An 18,335-nucleotide genomic window follows, 5' to 3' on the forward strand; every position below is an offset into this window, starting at 1 on the left:
GGGTACAAATTCTTGAAAAAGTTACTTGCCTGTAGCCTTGCAGTCCCTAGCTCAGACCTGAGCTGCACGAGGCTGGTTGTGGTGGCCCACGCTGGTAGGATTTGCTGAAGGAGGCAAAGGCAGGAGGATCCCGAGTTCGAGGCCAGGCTGGGAGGCTTGCTAAGGAGAAGCTGCAGCCAGGCCAGGCCCCAAACAGTGGTGGCAGCTACTGCCCCATGTTGCCAGCTACTTCTCATTGTGTTGGTGACAGCAGTGACCCTGCAATCAGGGATGAAAGGTTTATTTCTGCCTGTTCAGAGGACAACTGCCAGGACCATCATGTTACAAGAAAGCATTGGCAAAGGTTGATTTGGAGAAGTTTGGGGAGACAAGTGGTGGTGGGGAAAAGAAGTTGCTATGAAGATGTTCTCTTCTAGGGAAGAAAATTCATGGTTCCCAGAGACAGAGTTTTATCAGACTGTGATGTTACGCCATGAAAACATCCTAGGATTTATAGCAGCAGACAACAAAGACAATGGCACTTGGACTCAGCTGTGGCTGGTGTCGGATTACCATGAGCATGGATCCCTCTTTGATTGCTTGAATAGATACACTGTTAGAGTGGAAGGGATGATCACACTCGCTCTGTCTACGTCAGTGATCTTGCCCATCTTCACATGGAGATGGTTGGTACCCAAGGAAAGCCAGCTATTGCTCACAGAGATTGGAAATCAAAGAATACCCTGGTGAAGAAGAATGGAACCTGTTATACTGTTGTATTGCAAACTTGGAACTGTCTGTGAGACACGATTCTGCCACAGATACAATTGTCATTGCTCCAAACCACAGAGGAGGCACACACACACACACACACACACACACACACACACACACACACACATACACACACACACACACACACACACACACACACACACACACACACACACACACAAATCTGCAGGGAACCATGACCATACCTAATGGTGACTTTGAAATCTTCAAAAAGATGACGAGATCCCACAATGACGATTCCACATGGACTATGATAAAGTCATTAAGCTGACTAATAATACCACCCAAAGATCAGCTTTGGACTACAAATTGCTCAGGACAATTTTGAGATGGCTAGCTGAGATGATCCAGATTCACAGACTACTTGAGCAAGGACTTGAAACAATTAACTCAAAATTTTTCTTTTCAGGATCCCCTAAAGATGACTTCACCCCCAAACAGCAGAAAGTAATTTTAAGAACGTGATGCCCACATTCCCAAGAAGTGGAGTGGGTAGTTTTTGGTTGTTTAATGAGTTGTGGATATTGTCATTGTTTACGATGATTGTTTCAAGTTGTTAATTGTTAATGGTCAGAAAAAAAGCTAAACAAAGGAGATTAGAGTCAGAGTTCTTGTTTAAAAAAAAAGAAAAGAAAAAAAGAGGATATAGAGAAGAGGTAGATTATCTACTCTAAAAAAAGAGATATAGAAATAATAGCATAAATGGATAGATTATTGAATCTACTATGAAAAGGGAAAGAGAGAATATGGATATGATAAGATAAAAAAGTAGATTATTTAATCTACTTTTTAAAAGGAACTACTTGTTTTAAATATTTTACATTGGATTGGATTTTTTTATATTGTATACAAATTTTGTATTGAACTCACCAAAATAGGATAAATAATGAATTTTTTTGTCTGAATTTATCAAATGTTAATGGACTGGACATTGTTAATATATATAATGGAGTTTTTTGTCTGAATCTGTCAAATGTTAATGGACTAGACGTTGTTAATGTAATTCTTGACTGTATATATTGTATATACTTATTGGATATAGTTTCCTTATATTAGTTATAAGCTTCTTTTATTATTTTAGACAAAAAAGAGGAAATGTGATATTGTGTCCCCCCAATATATTGTGCACCCTAATAAACTTATCTGGGATCAGAGAACAGAACAGCCAGTAAATAGACACAGAGACCAGAAGATGGTGGCACACACCTTTAATCCTACCACTCAGGAGGCAGAGATCCATCTGGATCTCTGTGACTTCAAGGCCATACTGGAAACAGAGCCGGCATGGTGGAACACACATTTAATCCCAGGACTTGAGATCTCATGTCTTGCTCGGGAAAGACACATGCCTTTAATCCCAGGAAGTGATAGCAGGAAGCTCAAAGGTATGTAAGGTATGAGGACCAGGAACTAGAGGCTTTTAAGCTTTTAGGCTTTTAGCAGCAGTTGAGCTGAGATCCATTCCGAGGAGGACTCAGAATCTTCCAGTTTGATGAAACAGGATTGGCTAAGAAGTTGTTGAGGTGAGGTTGGCTGTAGCTTGTTCTGCTTCTCTGATGTTACAGAATTCACCCAAATACCTGGCTCTTGAGTTTTTTTGTTTTATTAATAAGACCATTTAACAATTCGTCTACATCCATTAACCAACAAAATCTCTCATTGTGTATTCTTATAGCACACCTACAAGAATGGCTAAAATGAAAAAGACAAGAGTATCCTCTGTCTTTACTCCTAAGAGGACAGACCAATCTCACCTGCCTTTGAAATTTACCTAAGTGAAGCCATATAGTAAGAGCTGTTGGATGTTGTGCTCCTGTCTCTAAAGAGTTGTGTATGTGAGGTGTATTAATTCTGTCTGCATGCTTTCACATGTTCTGTTCACTTCTGTTGCTGTTGTCACACAACATTCACTGGCATGAACATGCTAAATTTTATGTGCTGTGCTATGGGTGGACATAGGTTCCCATTTTGAGGCTATCATACATGTTGTCTTGAGAATTCTAGGGAATATTTTTGTTGTTTATTAAAAATATGAACATGGACTTTTTGTTAAGTATAACAAAAATCTTAAAAGTTCTTATTAATAAAAACAATCCTGGAGCCAGGTATTGGGGTGAATGCTGGAAGATCAGAGAAGCAGAACAAGCCACAACTAACCTCACCTCATCAATTCCTCAGCTGATCTTTTTCCTCAGACTGGAAGATTCTGAGTCCTCACCCAAATGGATCTCAGCTGAACTGCTGCTCAAAAGTCTAAAAGCTTAACAGACTCTAATTCCTGGTCCTCACACCTTATATACCTTTCTGCTTCCTGCCATTACTTCCTGGGATTAAAGACATATGTTGCCATGCCTGGCTGTTTCCAGTGTGGCTTTGAACTCACAGAGATCCAGACAGATCTCTGCCTTTGGAATGCTAGGATTAATGTGTGTGCCAACATTTTCTGGCCTCTATGTCTGACTAGTGGCTGTTCTGTTCTCTGAACCCAGATAAGTTTATTAGGGTACACAATATTTTGGGGAACACAAGATCACCACAGTTAAGTGTAAAATTCAGGTCACATACATATGCACACACCCTCTGCTGAGTACATTTAGTGTTGTTCAGACTCATATGTAAAAATAATAAAGAGGCCATGAGTTAGAGAGGATGTGGGGGGACATGAGAAGGGCTGTGGGGGCCTGGAGGGTGGGATAGAAGTGGTACAAATACAATACTCATGTATGAAATTCTTTTTAAAAATGTAGAATATCCAGGCCATCAGATAGCCTAACTATGACTTTAGCTAACCAGTTTAAATATGTTCATACAAATTCACATACTTATCAACAATTGTCTCTGTAATTTAGCCATCCTTGAAGGTAGACTATAATTTACTTTTGTGACAAAAATAGTTGAGTAATTTTGTTTCTAGCATTTAGTGGGACGTTTGATACATGTGCCCCTTGAGTTTGATCTTGCTGCCAAAGTGCTCTACTAGGACTTTATCACCTCAAATATATTGAATGTCTAAACCTGAATGATAGGAAATAAATATGAAGCAAGGTTCTAACCTCAAGGAGTTCATGCTCAGTTTGGAAAGGTAAGAATTCTACATGTGACATGAGCAGGTCACAAGTACCGGGGCATTTTCAAGTAATGTGAAATATTGGATCAATGTGTGGTAAATGTTGATCATAACTGTTGAATGTAAACATAGGCTCAGTGCCTGAGTCCAGAGATGAGAAAGATGGCAGAGCACTGGTGCTTGGAAAACTTTAGGAAGGAAACTGCCCTTCAGCTGGGCATCTGAAAGCCAGAAAATTGCAGGTGGAAAATTCTATAGTATTTCATGTCGTCCACACTTACGGAGTGCAGCACTAAGCACATGTTTTAATATTAACAATGACCTTAATCGCCAGGTGTGTCACTCAAGATCACAAACAAGGTACACAAACCAGCTCATTGACTGTTTCAGAGATTGGGTGTCATTCATTGAATTTTCTGAACACCATCTAATCTTTTGCAGTCACCGTGGCTCTGGTTGTTTTGACCAAAAGAATGAAATGTTCTCTAGTGGAATGTTATCTGCTATTTGGAGTAGAAGGTGAATTACATAAAATTTCTCTACTTCTGATTGCAAATCATTGAAATAAATCTCTCATTTCTTATAGTGAAGTGGAAAGAAGAAATAATACACAGTTATATATCACTAGAAAGGACTTTATGCCCCATTTAACTTAATGAGTATTTCGGGCAAGGTTCTACAGAGGAACAGAATCAATAAAGTGTGTGTGCATGTGCGTCTCTCTCTCTCTCTCTCTCTCTCTCTCTCTCTCTCTCTCTCTCTCTCTCTCTCTGTGTGTGTGTGTGTGTGTGTGTGTGTGTGTGTGTGTGTGTGTGTGTGTGCATGTGTGCCTCTGTGTGTGTGAGATTATATACCATATGGAGACTTATTAGTTTATATGACCACGGTTGAGTAGTCCAGAAGTGGTCGTCTGAACACTGGAGAGAGTGAGAACCTGAAACTGCCCAGTCCATGAAGCTGGACGCCTCAGCCTTCCCATTCTGCACTGAAGGTGTAGTGGTTCCTAGAGTCACTATGTTGACTCCCTGTTGGGAAGCTGGAGGCTGATGTTGCAGAGGCAGTAGTGGTAGTGGTGGAAGCAGCAGCCATAGATGTACTAGAGCAGCAAGAAGCAGCTGAAAAGGGCAGATGCAAACTACTCTCTCCTTAGCCCTCTCTGTATTCAGGCTGCCTGCTGGAAAGTGTTGCTCACTCTGAGGATATCTTACCCCGCTGGCGGAAGCACTCTCGTGAATGTGCCCAGTGGTGTGTCTCTGACGTGATTCTAAATCCAGTCAAGCTGGAAATGAAGATTAGCCATCTCAGGGGCTGTCTTTAAAATGGAGACCTTGCCGGGCGGTGGTGGCGCACGCCTTTAATCCCAGCACTCGGGAGGCAGAGCCAGGCGGATCTCTGTGAGTTCGAGGCCAGCCTGGACTACCAAGTGAGTTCCAGGAAAGGCGCAAAGCTACACAGAGAAACCCTGTCTCGAAAAACCAAAAAAAAAAAAAAAAAAAAAAAAAAAAAAAAAATGGAGACCTTAACTGTAAATACGACTTTGATTTTTTTTGTCTTAAGAAAAAAAAAAAAACAAAAACCGGGCGGTGGTGGCGCACGCCTTTAATCCCAGCACTCGGGAGGCAGAGCCAGGCGGATCTCTGTGAGTTCGAGGCCAGCCTGGGCTACCAAGTGAGTTCCAGGAAAAGGCGCAAAGCTACACAGAGAAACCCTGTCTCGAAAAACCAAAAAAAAAAAAAAAAAAAAAAAAAAAAAACCCTGGGCAAAGGTACTAGAAGCTACATTTTCTGGTACTGCTTGAAACTTGTTGAACCCAATTAAAAAAAGAGAAAGACAAAAAGGTAGAGACCTGGAATATGGCTGAAATTCCAGGAGCCACCTCGGCCACCTTGCACCATGACCTTGTGAATAAAAGCAGAGGAACAAGAATATCTAACAGAAAACTGAAGTAACTTTGTCTTTGAGAAATTTGAGGAACCTGGACTGTGAATCTTCATTTGTCATACATGCATATTTGTGCATTTATGTGTGTATGTGGTGTGTGTTTGTGTGTGTGTGTGGTGTGCACATATGTGTGTGGGTACACATTGTTTGTATGAATGGGGAGGCCAGAAGAGGGTGTCAGATAATCTACTCAATCGCTTTTCACCTTATCTCTTTGAGATAGGCTTTCACTAAACTTGAAGCTAAACTGCACTCATCAAGCCCTAGCAGTTCTCCTATCTGAGTTTTGACCCTGCTCAGGGCTGAGGTTATAGGTGTGCAGAATCACATCTGCCTTCTGATGGGTGGATTCGAACTCAAGCCCTTGCATAGCAAGTGCTCTTATCCACTGAGTCATCTTCCCATCCTCTCAATCACCCTTTTTAAAATTATATTTTAATTTTTAACTGTATATGTGCAGGGGTGTCTGTGGCTGTGTGTACATGTGAGTGAAGTTGGCCATGGAGATCAGAAAAGGGTATAGGATCCCCTAGAACTTGAGTCTCAGGTGGTGTGAGTTGACCATCATGGGCACTGAGAACTGTAAGAGCAGCATTCTTTCTTAAGCACCAAGTCATTTGTCCAACTCCCCTCAATTGTCTTTTATATAATAAATCTTTTTGAGTTTCAGTCACTCTATTGTTTATATTTGAATCCAAATTCTAGCTGATATCGATGTATATCATCCATACTTTCCCAGTCCACAGATTACTGACCATCAAGGGATTCTGAGTACCTTGATTTGAACTTGACTTCCTGCTCTACCCCCAATATCACTATTGAGTGAGTTCTAAACATTCTCTTTTCCCTCCATTATAGACTGATACCCCCTTCTATAGATAGCTCAGACTTTGTTACAATTTCTACATCAGAGATATTGGTGGCACAAAGTAACTGAGACATGTTGAGAGGCTATATGAGAATACGATGCCATCACCCAGAAATGTAACCAAATCCTTGTTCTACAAAGCCCACATATCAGATGACATTTTCCTAAAATGTCCACAGACTATCTCTGGTTCCATGGGAGCTTCCAAATATTGTTCCCCAACAAAGCACAGAGACGCCCTTCTAAATCTGGATAGGTCTTTGGGCTGTCTCAGTGACAAAGGACAACTGAAAAAAAACTACATGGTTTTCAAGGCTGGATCATACAAGGTTACACAATTTCTGCCTGGTGCTCCAGCTAGGGACATATATGTGCCCAGCTCCATATTGCCATCTTACAAGTCTGCTATGTTAAAGTCATCATGCTGGAAGACCACATGGACACAGAGATACTTCAGAATGGACATTCCCCAGTCCTGTAGCTGTTTAAGGTCTGCCAGTCCAAATGCCAGACAGAGGAATAAGGAATTGCTCATGTTTATCCTAACCCTGGCTTCTGTCTGACATGAGAAACCATTAGTCACCTCATAACAGAGACATAATAATATAAACATTGTGGTTTTAAGGCACTGAGGGAAGACAGGGGAATCCGTGGCTGATATGTACAATTAAATTAAATTATAAAATACAAAAAGAAAGCTATCAAAGCATGAGTTGGTAATCAAGCAACATTGCTCCATGGTTTCTGCTCCAAGTCTTCACCTGAGATCCTGCCCTTTCTTCCTTTAGTGATGAACTGTAACTTGTAAGCAGACTCTCCAACCTTGAGCAGAAATAAACCCCGTTTCCCTTAATTTGCTTTTGGTAAGAGCGTTTTATGATAGCAACAGAAAGGAAACCGGAATGAGTCTGGATACTTTTCAATCAGCTCATAGAGCAGAGCTGTGCATCCCCTGTGATGTCTACATCTGGGTCTTAGCTCAGCTCTCTGGACCAATTCAAATCAATTTAGTCTCCATCTCCACAAGTGAGCTCTCAGCTACTGACGGCGTCTTTTTTGTTTCTTGTGAACTTTCTCTTCTACAAATGCTGAGTATTGATTACTGCAAGAGAGGAAGACATCAATAACTCCTTCTTGAGGCCACTCTCCAGAGTAAAAAGTAAGGGTAAAAAGCCAAAAGCTTTTCTGTAGAGAGGTCATAAGCATACTGTAATGCAGTAGAAGGCAAAGGAAAAAAATCAAGATATAAAGTTGGATATTGACTAGAATTATAATTGTATAAAATAAACAGGCTATAATTTACAAGGATGTTTCAAAAAGGATGATTTTTAGGAATGTACCAAAAATGATGATATTAAAAACTTCTACTTTACAGATGCTGTCAGGATACTTACATTTAATGCTCTTGATAACTTTAAATTAATTAAATTTGTCCTTTGACAATCTCACACACGTGTTTAATGAATTCTGGTTACTCTCATCCCCACCCTCTCATATCTTCCCCTGTTGCCAAAGCTACTTCCTCCTCACAAGGTGTTTTTTCTCATGTTCATGGTGTGTGTGTGTGTGTGTGTGTGTGTGTGTGTGTGTGTGTGTACCAGTGAGTTTAGTCGGGGCAGTATGTGTTACTATAGCTTAGAAAGTATCCACTCAAGTCTGATGGGCTCACCAGTGGCTACACAACTGAAGATAATATCTGTCCCTCCCCTAAAATGTATCAGTATCCAATAGTTCCATAGGGGAGGCCCACATGCCCCTCCCCAAAACTTCACTGTTGACAGGCCCAGTCAACCCTCACATTGTCCACAAAAATAAATAAATAAATAAATAAATAAATAAATAAATAAATAAATAAATAAATAAATAAATAAATAAATAGAATGATTGTATTTAGTGCCCAGTCAGCCTGCTTAAGGTCAGACAGTCCAGTTGACCTTTTAGCTAATGGCTAATAAATTGACTCTTTCAGTGGAGGAAAGCCAAGTGTTGCTGTTCAAAAATAATTCCATATCTACTACTCTTTCTCTTTCCTGTCATGAAACCTGTATCAGCTTTGTTTCATTGACAGGTCATACAGCATCTCCCTTATAAGGGTCAATTTGCTTATAAAAACTAACCAAAATTGGAATAGAATCTTTGACTTCTCTTACATTAAAAGGAAAGCAAACCTTCAATGCTGTCCATGTTCTAGCATCTAAAATAGAAGTTAAAGAGGGAGCTGAGGATGAAGCTCTTTTGATAAAGTGCTTGCATAGCATGCAAGAGAGCCTTGGGTTAGATTCTTGAAGTTTTCACATCCGATAAATGGAAAAGGCAAGATTTTATTTTTTACCATTTTTACTGTTTAGTCTAGAAAGAGATGGAGTCACTGATGATGACAAGAAATGAGCTCTGAGCTATGCAGAAAAACTATTCATCAAAATTAGCTTTCAGAATGACTAACCGATATAATTGTTTGACTGATGAACAGGGTAAACATTACCAATATTATTGTAAAAGTAAGACAATGGATTTTACCAAAGACCTCAGTAATCAAGACTACAAAGAATTCGAAAGAGTTTTCCCAGCTTCCTCCTTCAAGTATGTGAATATAAGGTTATAAGCCAGGAGCTGACAATGAACAGGAATGTTACTACCTATACTTAACTATTTGATTCTTTAATTTTAAAGCATCATACACCCTGTTCAAGAGCCCCTGTGACTATTGGGTCAGAACTAAATATTTGTTATTAGAATTTATGCTACATTGTGCTATACAAGAGCAAGATGGGGCCTAGAATAAGACCATTGAAAACAGTTATTCATTTCATAAGTAAAGATACAAAACCCCATAGAAAGCAGCTTAATTACTCATGCACTAATAAGTATGGCTTTAAGCTTAGATGCATGCAAGAGCTGGTTTGTATCAGCTAGATATTTAAAAGCCAATATTTAAATTTTCATGGTAATTTCAAATCAACTGACCATGAGGAGAATATCATGGGAATTGGTACACTCTACCAATCAGGGTTTTCTTCTCTCCTTCTCTTGAAAAGTTAATTGTTAAATATGCACCAGTATGTTATTAGCCTTGACGTTTTCCTCTTGGGGGCGGGAATAGAGGTCCTTTGGGCTCTGCACTGTTTTTCTCTTCTCTCTAGCCAGTATCAGGGCTTACTTTTTTTTGTCACTTAGCAGTGTCCCACAGCATAGAGGTTTTCCAGGTTTTCTGGAACCTTAAGACCTGCCTACTTAACTGTCTGCTTAATGTCTGTACCTGGACAGTTCACAATTAACTGAAACTTAATCTATCTAAAATAAAACACTGATTCTCCATATCCCTCTTCTAGCTTGCTCCTGTTTCAATAACATCCACTCCTAATCTCAAGGTCCTCAAAACCTGGAAGGAATCATTATCCCTGTCTTTACCTCATATGGTGGCTCCCACAGAAAGACAGGACCAGCACATGTGATTTTTTAAGAAATATGGTATTAAACCCACAATTAAAATGACATCACCCCACAGCAGGGTGGATTCTTGTTTTAATGTGACTTGTGCCATTATAAGAGAAGAAGGAAAACACAAACATAGAAAACATCATGTAATGTCAGAGATTAGAGTGATGTGTCTGTAAGCCAAGGGATGCTAAGAAATTCCAGCAATCACCAGAATCCAAGAGAAAGACATGGTACAGATTCTTCCCTGTGTTTCAAAGAGGCTGTAGTCCAGTTGACACCTTGGTCTCATCCTTTGGCCTCTAGAACTGTGATGGGATAAATTTCTGCTAAAGATATTAAGTTGGTGGTAATTTGTTATAGTAAGCCCAGTATTTAATATACTTTACAACCCTCACACCTTCTATGGTCTGCTCACCAAATAGACTTATTAATTATGGTTTCAAACAAATCCTAGTCCATCTAATTCATCACTGCCATAAATCCAGGCCACCTTCAGCACCAGTCTAGGCACCATAATCATTTCCTAACTGGCTCAGGCTTGACCTAACAAGTCCATTCAGAAAAATACACGAAAAGCAACAGTTTTCAATATTGGGGCATGACCCTTTTGGGGGTCACATATCAGACAGATATCCTACATATCAGATGTTTGCATTATGATTTGTAGCAGTAGCAATATTACAGTTATGAAGTAGCAACAAAATAATTTTGTGGTTGGGGGTTACAACAGCATAAGAACTCTATTAAAGGGTTGAAGCATTAAGAACATTGAGAACCACTGCTCTGAAGCTTCGGGTTTCATTATTCCCCTATTTGAGAGTCTTGTTTCTGTTATCCCTAGATTGCACTCAGTTGTCCTAACTTGCCTGGTGTCTGACACCTTCCTCATTTTAGATTCTGCCTATTTCATGTGTCTCACGTATCTTCCTTTGATTTTTTTCTTTTTTCTCCCTTCTTTCAGTTCCTCAGATTCAGTACTTTGCTTTCTATCTCACAGCCTTTGGAAGATGTAACTATCTAGACAATGTCCTATTACTTTCCTCCTAGTTCCTACTTAGCCACCGACCAGTTTATTATTACCCATAACTCTGTAAATGTTCCCTTTCTACCATGATAGTATGTACCTCTGGCAGATGTCTATGCTATGAATTTGCCACTCTCTTCTCAGGAACTGGAGGTCAGTTCCTTTCCCATTGAATGTAGGTTAGCATTACCACACGACTGGAACCAAAGAATTTTCTGAAAGTTTTATTGTATGACATCCCAGATTAGATCTATGTACAATGTCTGGTTAATTTTCTCAGGAGAATTTGGCTATTGTATTATTAATTCAAACAGCCTGAGACATCAGGCTAGAGATGTCATGTGACAATGTTCCATTTGACATCCCTCTCTGAACCCCATCTCTTAGCTATTCTTATCACCAAATGGATGAGTGAAAATGTTTGAATCTTGTAAGTCAATCTGTTCATCAGCTGAGTTTTACTGGGTGACACTCAGTCTCTCCACAAGGATAAAAAATTCCATGCTGTCACTCTGATTGAATTCCTGATCCAAAAGCCCACTTAACATAATCCAGGAGGTACTGTTTCAGACCATTAAGTCCGTGGGGTGTAGTTTATGATATAGCATTAGTCATGGGAACATCTCTGTAATAGTTATCTACAACTCACAAACATTTACATGTTAGTCTGACATCCCATGGGATCAGTTATGTGTAAGGAGGTATTTTGTTTGTCTTTCTTGCTCATCTCTGGCAGCTAACATGATTTCCTAATTTGTAGGTGCTCAATAAAACTAAGAGTGTCCTGGGCTGCAGGTTCAATTTATTGGTCGAAACTCTTGTCCAGCCTAAGTTGAGGTTTGGGGCTCAATCCCCAATAAAACCAAGACAAAAATAAGAGTCTCAAAGTTGTAATATGGTAAAATCTTAGAATACTTAAAGTTTAGCAAGACACAAAGACTTCTGGGATACCTTATGCTGAAGAAAGGGAGGAATGAGCTCTTTCAGTCATAGCCACTCACAATAAAATCTGACATTTGCAATTTCAGTCACAATGAAATAACTTAGAACTAATTCCTTGCGGGCTTTGCAAACTGACCATTCTGATTCAGAGGCCTCTACTGAGATGACAAAATGTATTATAAGTTATATTAATATCTTTTGGGAGCTGAAGTAATTTACCAAATTTAATACATTAAATGTTAGAAAGTAGCTTCATATTAGAGATGGAAAAACTATCATAACTAAAGGAAGACTATCTAATCTCAATAAGATACAATACCGCTTCTTGTTTTTTGCCATCAGTTTTAATAAACTCATTAACCCATGTGATGATATTTCTGCCAGTGAATATTAGAGAAATTTAAAAGAGTTAAACTACCCTCACATTCACCTGAAACAAAATAGAATTGGAAATATCAGCCTCATTTACATAATTGTTTTGGATTCCCCAGACAGAAATGATTTTCAGGGTTGTCTTGTCTGAACACAATCTGCAATTCAAAGTAAGGACTTCAGAACTTTCTCGCTCAACTCCTTTGTGATCAGAATTCAACCTGTCTCTGGACGTTAAATCATGCCTGAAATGTTTTATACACACCTGCATCCTTTGTTGCCAGATGATACTGACCAGTCTAAAATTAGAGTAGTAAAATGGTATTTTTTTTCTTCAGAATCCATCTCTGAAGGTTCTACAGACCACTGATTCTCTCTAAGTTTGACAAAAATATAATATAATATAATAATACAATATAATATATACACATATATAATGACATCTTATGCTGATGGTTCCTCACTTGCCATGGTTTGGCTTTAGTTGTTTTTTTCAGCAATGCTACAATTATTTATACAGCTACTCAGCTTTTTCCTGTTGATATTCAATAAGTTGCATGAGATAATTAGCATTTCATTATGATCTTGCTTTACCAAAGGGTGTTTTAAGACCATTTAAGTTAGGGTGATCTAATCTACTATGTCTATTAAATGCATTTTGACTCAATATTTCAATTTTTAATGGGTTCATTAGGGTTATGGGTTCCATGGGTTATGGTGGAAAACACCACCATAACTGGAGATACATCCACGTAGGTATTCAATAAATAAGGGATTAAATTTCACAGTAAAAACACTAGAATTGGGTCTTGTAGTTATCAGTTACTTGGATTTCTACTATAAAAATTTATAATAACCTCAGATCTATATATTTTGCTTGTCTTGTACTCAAAATCAGTCATACCTATAAGAATATATGGTTAACTCTAATGCTGCATTGATAATATCAAATATAAAAATAATATCAAATATAGAATACTAGTGTCTTAGCACATACCCTGTTGTTATAACAAAAATCTAAAATTGGGTAGTTCATAAAGAATACAGATTTATTCAGCTCATTATTCTGGAAGATACAATACCACTTCTTATTTTTTGCCATCAGTTTTTTTTGTTTTGTTTTGTTTTTTGTTTTTTGAGACAGGGTTTCTCTGTGTAGCTTTGCGCCTTTCCTGGAACTCACTTGGTAGCCCAGGCTGGCCTCGAACTCACAGAGATCCGCCTGGCTCTGCCTCCCGAGTGCTGGGATTAAAGGCATGCGCCACCACCGCCCGGCTTTTTGCCATCAGTTTTAATAAACTCATTAACTCATGAGATGATATTTCTGCTAGTCAATATTAGAGAAATTTCAAAGAGTTAAACTAGCCCCACATTCACCTGAAACAAAGCGGAATTGGAAGTATCTGCCTCATTTACATAATTGTTTTGGATTCTCCAGACAGAAGCAGGGAGTCCATAGGATAACATGAGCATCTGATCAGCATCTTGTGAGGGCTTCCTTGCTACATCACAACATGGCAGAAGGCAACATGATGAAGCAAAGCATGTATGCCAGAGAGAGGTCCTGTTACAGCAAAGCTACTCTCAAGATAACCCATTAGCCCATTATAGTGGTTCGAATGAAAATGGTCCTCATTATAAGAATAGCTTGCAGAGAACTTGTTTGAGTTATATAATATATTGTTAAACAATTATTTATTAGAGATATTAATATTGCAAGTCATGGTAAGTTAAGCTATGTGTATATTAACAAATACCTCCTAAAGCACAATGAATTATCTCTGGTATATGTTACATGATCAGTTTGAACTGTTGATGGAGGATAGAAGGGAGAAGATGTTTTCCAATCATTAAAGTTACTCAGAGACCTAGAAGAAACAGAAGTTGTATTTTGGGATATGTTTCCAAGACAACAAAGACCAAAAGCAGTTGGCAAACTCTGCATTGGCTCTTTTGTGTTTCTGCCTTGTCCCTCAGCATCTGTGTTTCAGATATACTGGTCTGTTAGTGCTGCATCCTCATATTCTTAAACTTTTTATCTGAAGAAAGTGCATGGCAATGCCAATTTTTCAAAATGCAGAGTGTAGCACATGTCTTCTGTGAGCCTGGTATAAGACAAGAATTGGATTTTGTTTTCTCACGATATTAATGACCACTATAATTTGGAAAGTAAGAACTCTTAAACAAGCAATCACTTGTTGAAGAGGATCAAAAACTCTAGACTTCTTCCTCTTAATATTTATTTTTCATTGTCCATTGGAAGACATTTAAATAAAGGAAACAAGATAACTGGTACCATTTTTGAAATAAATAGTTGTTATATAAATATTGTGTTTACATAAGAAGGTGGCTGCTATGGTTTGAACAGGGTTTCTCCCCTCCAAGCCTCATTTAGAAACTTGGTTCCCAGTGCAGCAGTATTGAGAAGTGGGGCCTTTGGGAAGAGACTGTGTCATGGGGGCTGTGGATTAATCAACTAGTGAATGAATGGGTGTCTTAGTCTATTGCTGTGGTAAGAAACCATGACCAACCAAACTTGTAGAAGAAAGAGTTTGTTTGGAGCTTATGGTTTCACAGGATTAGAGTCCATAACAATTATGGTAGGGAGCATGGCAGCAGACAAACAGGCATTGTGCTAGAGCAATAGCAGAGAGCTTACATTTTATCGGCAAGTAGGAAGCAGGGGGCAGGGTCATAGACAGAGACAGAGAGACTTAGAGACAGAGATGGAGAGAGATAGAGACAGAGAGAAACAGTGTTGAGAATGGCAAGAGTCCTTTGAAACCTCAAGTCCCACCCTCATTGACACACCACTTCCAGCAACACCGTATCTCCTAATTCTTCCCAAACAATTTCACCAACTGGGAAACGAGTATTTAAATATATGAGCCTATGGGCACTATTCTCATTTAAACCACTAAAGCAGTGACTTAGTAGGTTATCTTGGGAGTGGCTTTGTTATAACAGGAAATCTCTCTGGCCTATGTGCTCTGCTTCAACTGTGTTGCCTTCTGCCATATGGTGATGTAGCAAGGAAGCCCTCACCAGATGCTGATCAGATGTTCATGTCATGCTCTGGACTCCCTGCCTCCAGAATACTGAGCTGAATAAATTTTTATTATTTATAAACTACCCAATTTTAGGTATTTTGTTATAGCAACAGGATATGTGCTAAGACACTAGTATTCTGCATTTGCTGTTATCTCTGCAGCTTTATAGCTAACTACTATGCAATACTGGGGTAATCAACTGTATATTTTTAAGATGAGAGATTTTTTTTTTGGTACCTAAAATGTAGTACAGGTCTAGAAGCATCAGTATCACCTAGGATTTTATTGTCAAAACTTCTCATGCCCTATTCTAATCTCACTAAATCAGATTTTTTGTTTAGCAAAAACTCTAGGAAAACTGCATACATGTTAACATTTGAGGAGCATTAGATCTGGATATCTGTACTATGCCCACAAAATCAGTAATACATTGTGTATGTTTTAAAAACTTAGATTTCAACTAGTTATAGACCTAAGAATCCCAAATAATTTGCAGTGGTGAATCATAGGAAAAACATAACTAACTATACTTACAAATTGTGTCCTGTATTTGAGACTAGGATTCACTGTACCCTGGCTGGCATGAAACTTGCTATGCAGGCCAGACTGGCCTTGGACTTAGAGATTTCCTTCTGCCTCTACTTCCAGAATGCTGAGATTAAAGGCATGTATCACCACTTAAATTTTTTATCCATACATCATTGAGTTCATTACCTAGGTCTGAAGGACTGACACATTATGGTCTGCTAGGGAACTGTGTGATGTTACTTTACCTGACTTCTGTGAGGACAGACAATAGTATATTGTGTGTAACCTACATGTCTCACAAAACAGAACACCAAAGTGTTTTGATTTTCTTCTTGTCTTTCTTTGGGCTGATTTTCAGATCTCCAAATTAAAAAAAAACTTGTTTGTAAACCTTATGGAATGCATATGTTATCATAGCCAACCTAAGATCCCACCCATTCCAGGGAGAGGGTATTATTTTGATATACAAGAATGACACTGCATTCTAGCATGGACATAGCATTACATGTAAGTAATAGTCATTTCTGGCATTCATTCCTTTATTCATTGGCTGTAAAAATAAGAGTGTGCTTATGAAGGATTAAAAAAGCAAGGGTGAAATGCAATGAAAGGAAATTAATTGCACAAATTTATTTCTTCCCTGAAAAGAAAGAGAGGATTGCTTTTTGGTAAAATTTAGCTGAACATAATTTCAAACAGCTGAGAAAATGTAAACTTGATTTGATGTTCAACAATAACACTTAGATTTGTTTAATGCTTGTTGTGAAAATAATTCACTCTACATAAAATTTTTAGTGTAATTACTACCTGTAGGGAGAAAGAAGATGCAAGCCAGTTGCCATACATTTCCTGGCTCTATCTAGCATAAATAAGGCAAAATACATCTAGTATAGTTTTATGGTGCCTTTTCCTTTAAGCATGTCTCTTTCCCAAAGTCACTGCTGCAAGATACTGAAAAACATTTAATGAGAAACATAAAACATGTGCAGATAAAGTAGGGAAAATATATGTGTATTGAGAGCCACTGAGACAGTGCAGTTGCCATCTTTATAATTTAGGTGTCTTGACACAGTTTTATTCCCAACTGGTTGCAGTCATTTTTCTGCTGCCCCAAAAATAAGCAAATTTTATCGTTAGTAGGTGCATAAAGCTTGTATTTGGTGGTTATAACGTTGCCTCTGGGTTTAGTTTGATAAAAAAAACCTGTTTCGTTGGAAAGTAAATCTTGTTGCCTAACAGAATTATGAGTCTAAACTGAGCAGAACTCCAGGGAAACATATGTTCTCTTCTGTTAGTTTCAAAAATGTGAGTTTTTTACTTCTAATTCCTAGTTTGACCAACAAGAGGTCAGAGATTATAGAAGATTTGTTTATAATGCATTCAAGTTCTTTTTTCTTTTTTTTTTTTTTTCTTTTTTTTTTTTTTTTTTTTTTTTTTTTGGTTTTTCGAGACAGGGTTTCTCTGTGTAGCTTTGCGCCTTTCCTGGAACTCACTTGGTAGCCCAGGCTGGCCTCGAACTCACAGAGATCCGCCTGGCTCTGCCTCCCGAGTGCTGGGATTAAAGGCGTGCGCCACCACCGCCCGGCGCATTCAAGTTCTTTTGCACTGCATGTATATGTGATCACTGGATGCCGTAACTTCCCAATACTTCAGATATGGAATTGGGTGATTACAAGGTTTCTCAAAGAACCAGGAAAGCCCCTTTCCCCTTCATTCCCTACCAGACCCAATTTCAATTCTTAGTTTTTGGTCATTCGGGAAACCATCAAAGACCCATTCAGAAAAGCCCAGAGTGATTGCTCATGGGTATGAAAATGTGCTGGCTTTTTATAGATGAAGCTGGAAAAAATCATGTGAACTGACTTGTCATTAGACAATTTCCTCCATGCATTGTAAAATGTACAGTAGTTGCGATTCAATTGTTAATAGTGTGTGGTGTCTTTAGAGCTCTTTTTTTCTGGGCTATTTTCTTCTCAGGTAGAATGTCTTTGCGTGCTTGTAAATTTTCTTGTATAAAATAGCTGTGAACTATTGGCCAGATCAATTTATATAACGAAGTCAGATTATAGCTTATTTCAGAAAAAGCATTTGAGCTGCTCTCATTATCACCGAGCAGTTAATTAGCTGCTCAGATGTGTGTGTTAATGGGTAGGGCACCTTATTGTTCCTTAGAAATTATTTTTATATTTACTTGATGTTCTTTTTTAAAGAATATACTCAATATTCTTTTTACAAAACAGACTGGTTTCTATATTTATATAATGAACACTTTTTCTGTGGTTGTTTAACATCATTTCCTACACTTACAGGATCTTCACTAGAAATCACACT

The 18,335-nt window shown here is 38.5% G+C and overlaps 1 pseudogene; it reads left to right on the forward strand.

Annotated features, from left to right (window-relative positions):
- The first annotated feature begins 270 nt into the window (after positions 1–270).
- LOC128100990 (TGF-beta receptor type-1-like) lies at positions 271–4,991 on the forward strand (annotated as a pseudogene).
- Positions 4,992–18,335: the final 13,344 nt, after the last annotated feature.

The sequence above is a fragment of the Peromyscus californicus genome, unplaced genomic scaffold (assembly GCF_007827085.1).
Source record: "Peromyscus californicus insignis strain IS unplaced genomic scaffold, ASM782708v3 Scaffold_7__1_contigs__length_154581171, whole genome shotgun sequence".
NCBI lineage: Eukaryota > Metazoa > Chordata > Mammalia > Rodentia > Cricetidae > Peromyscus > Peromyscus californicus.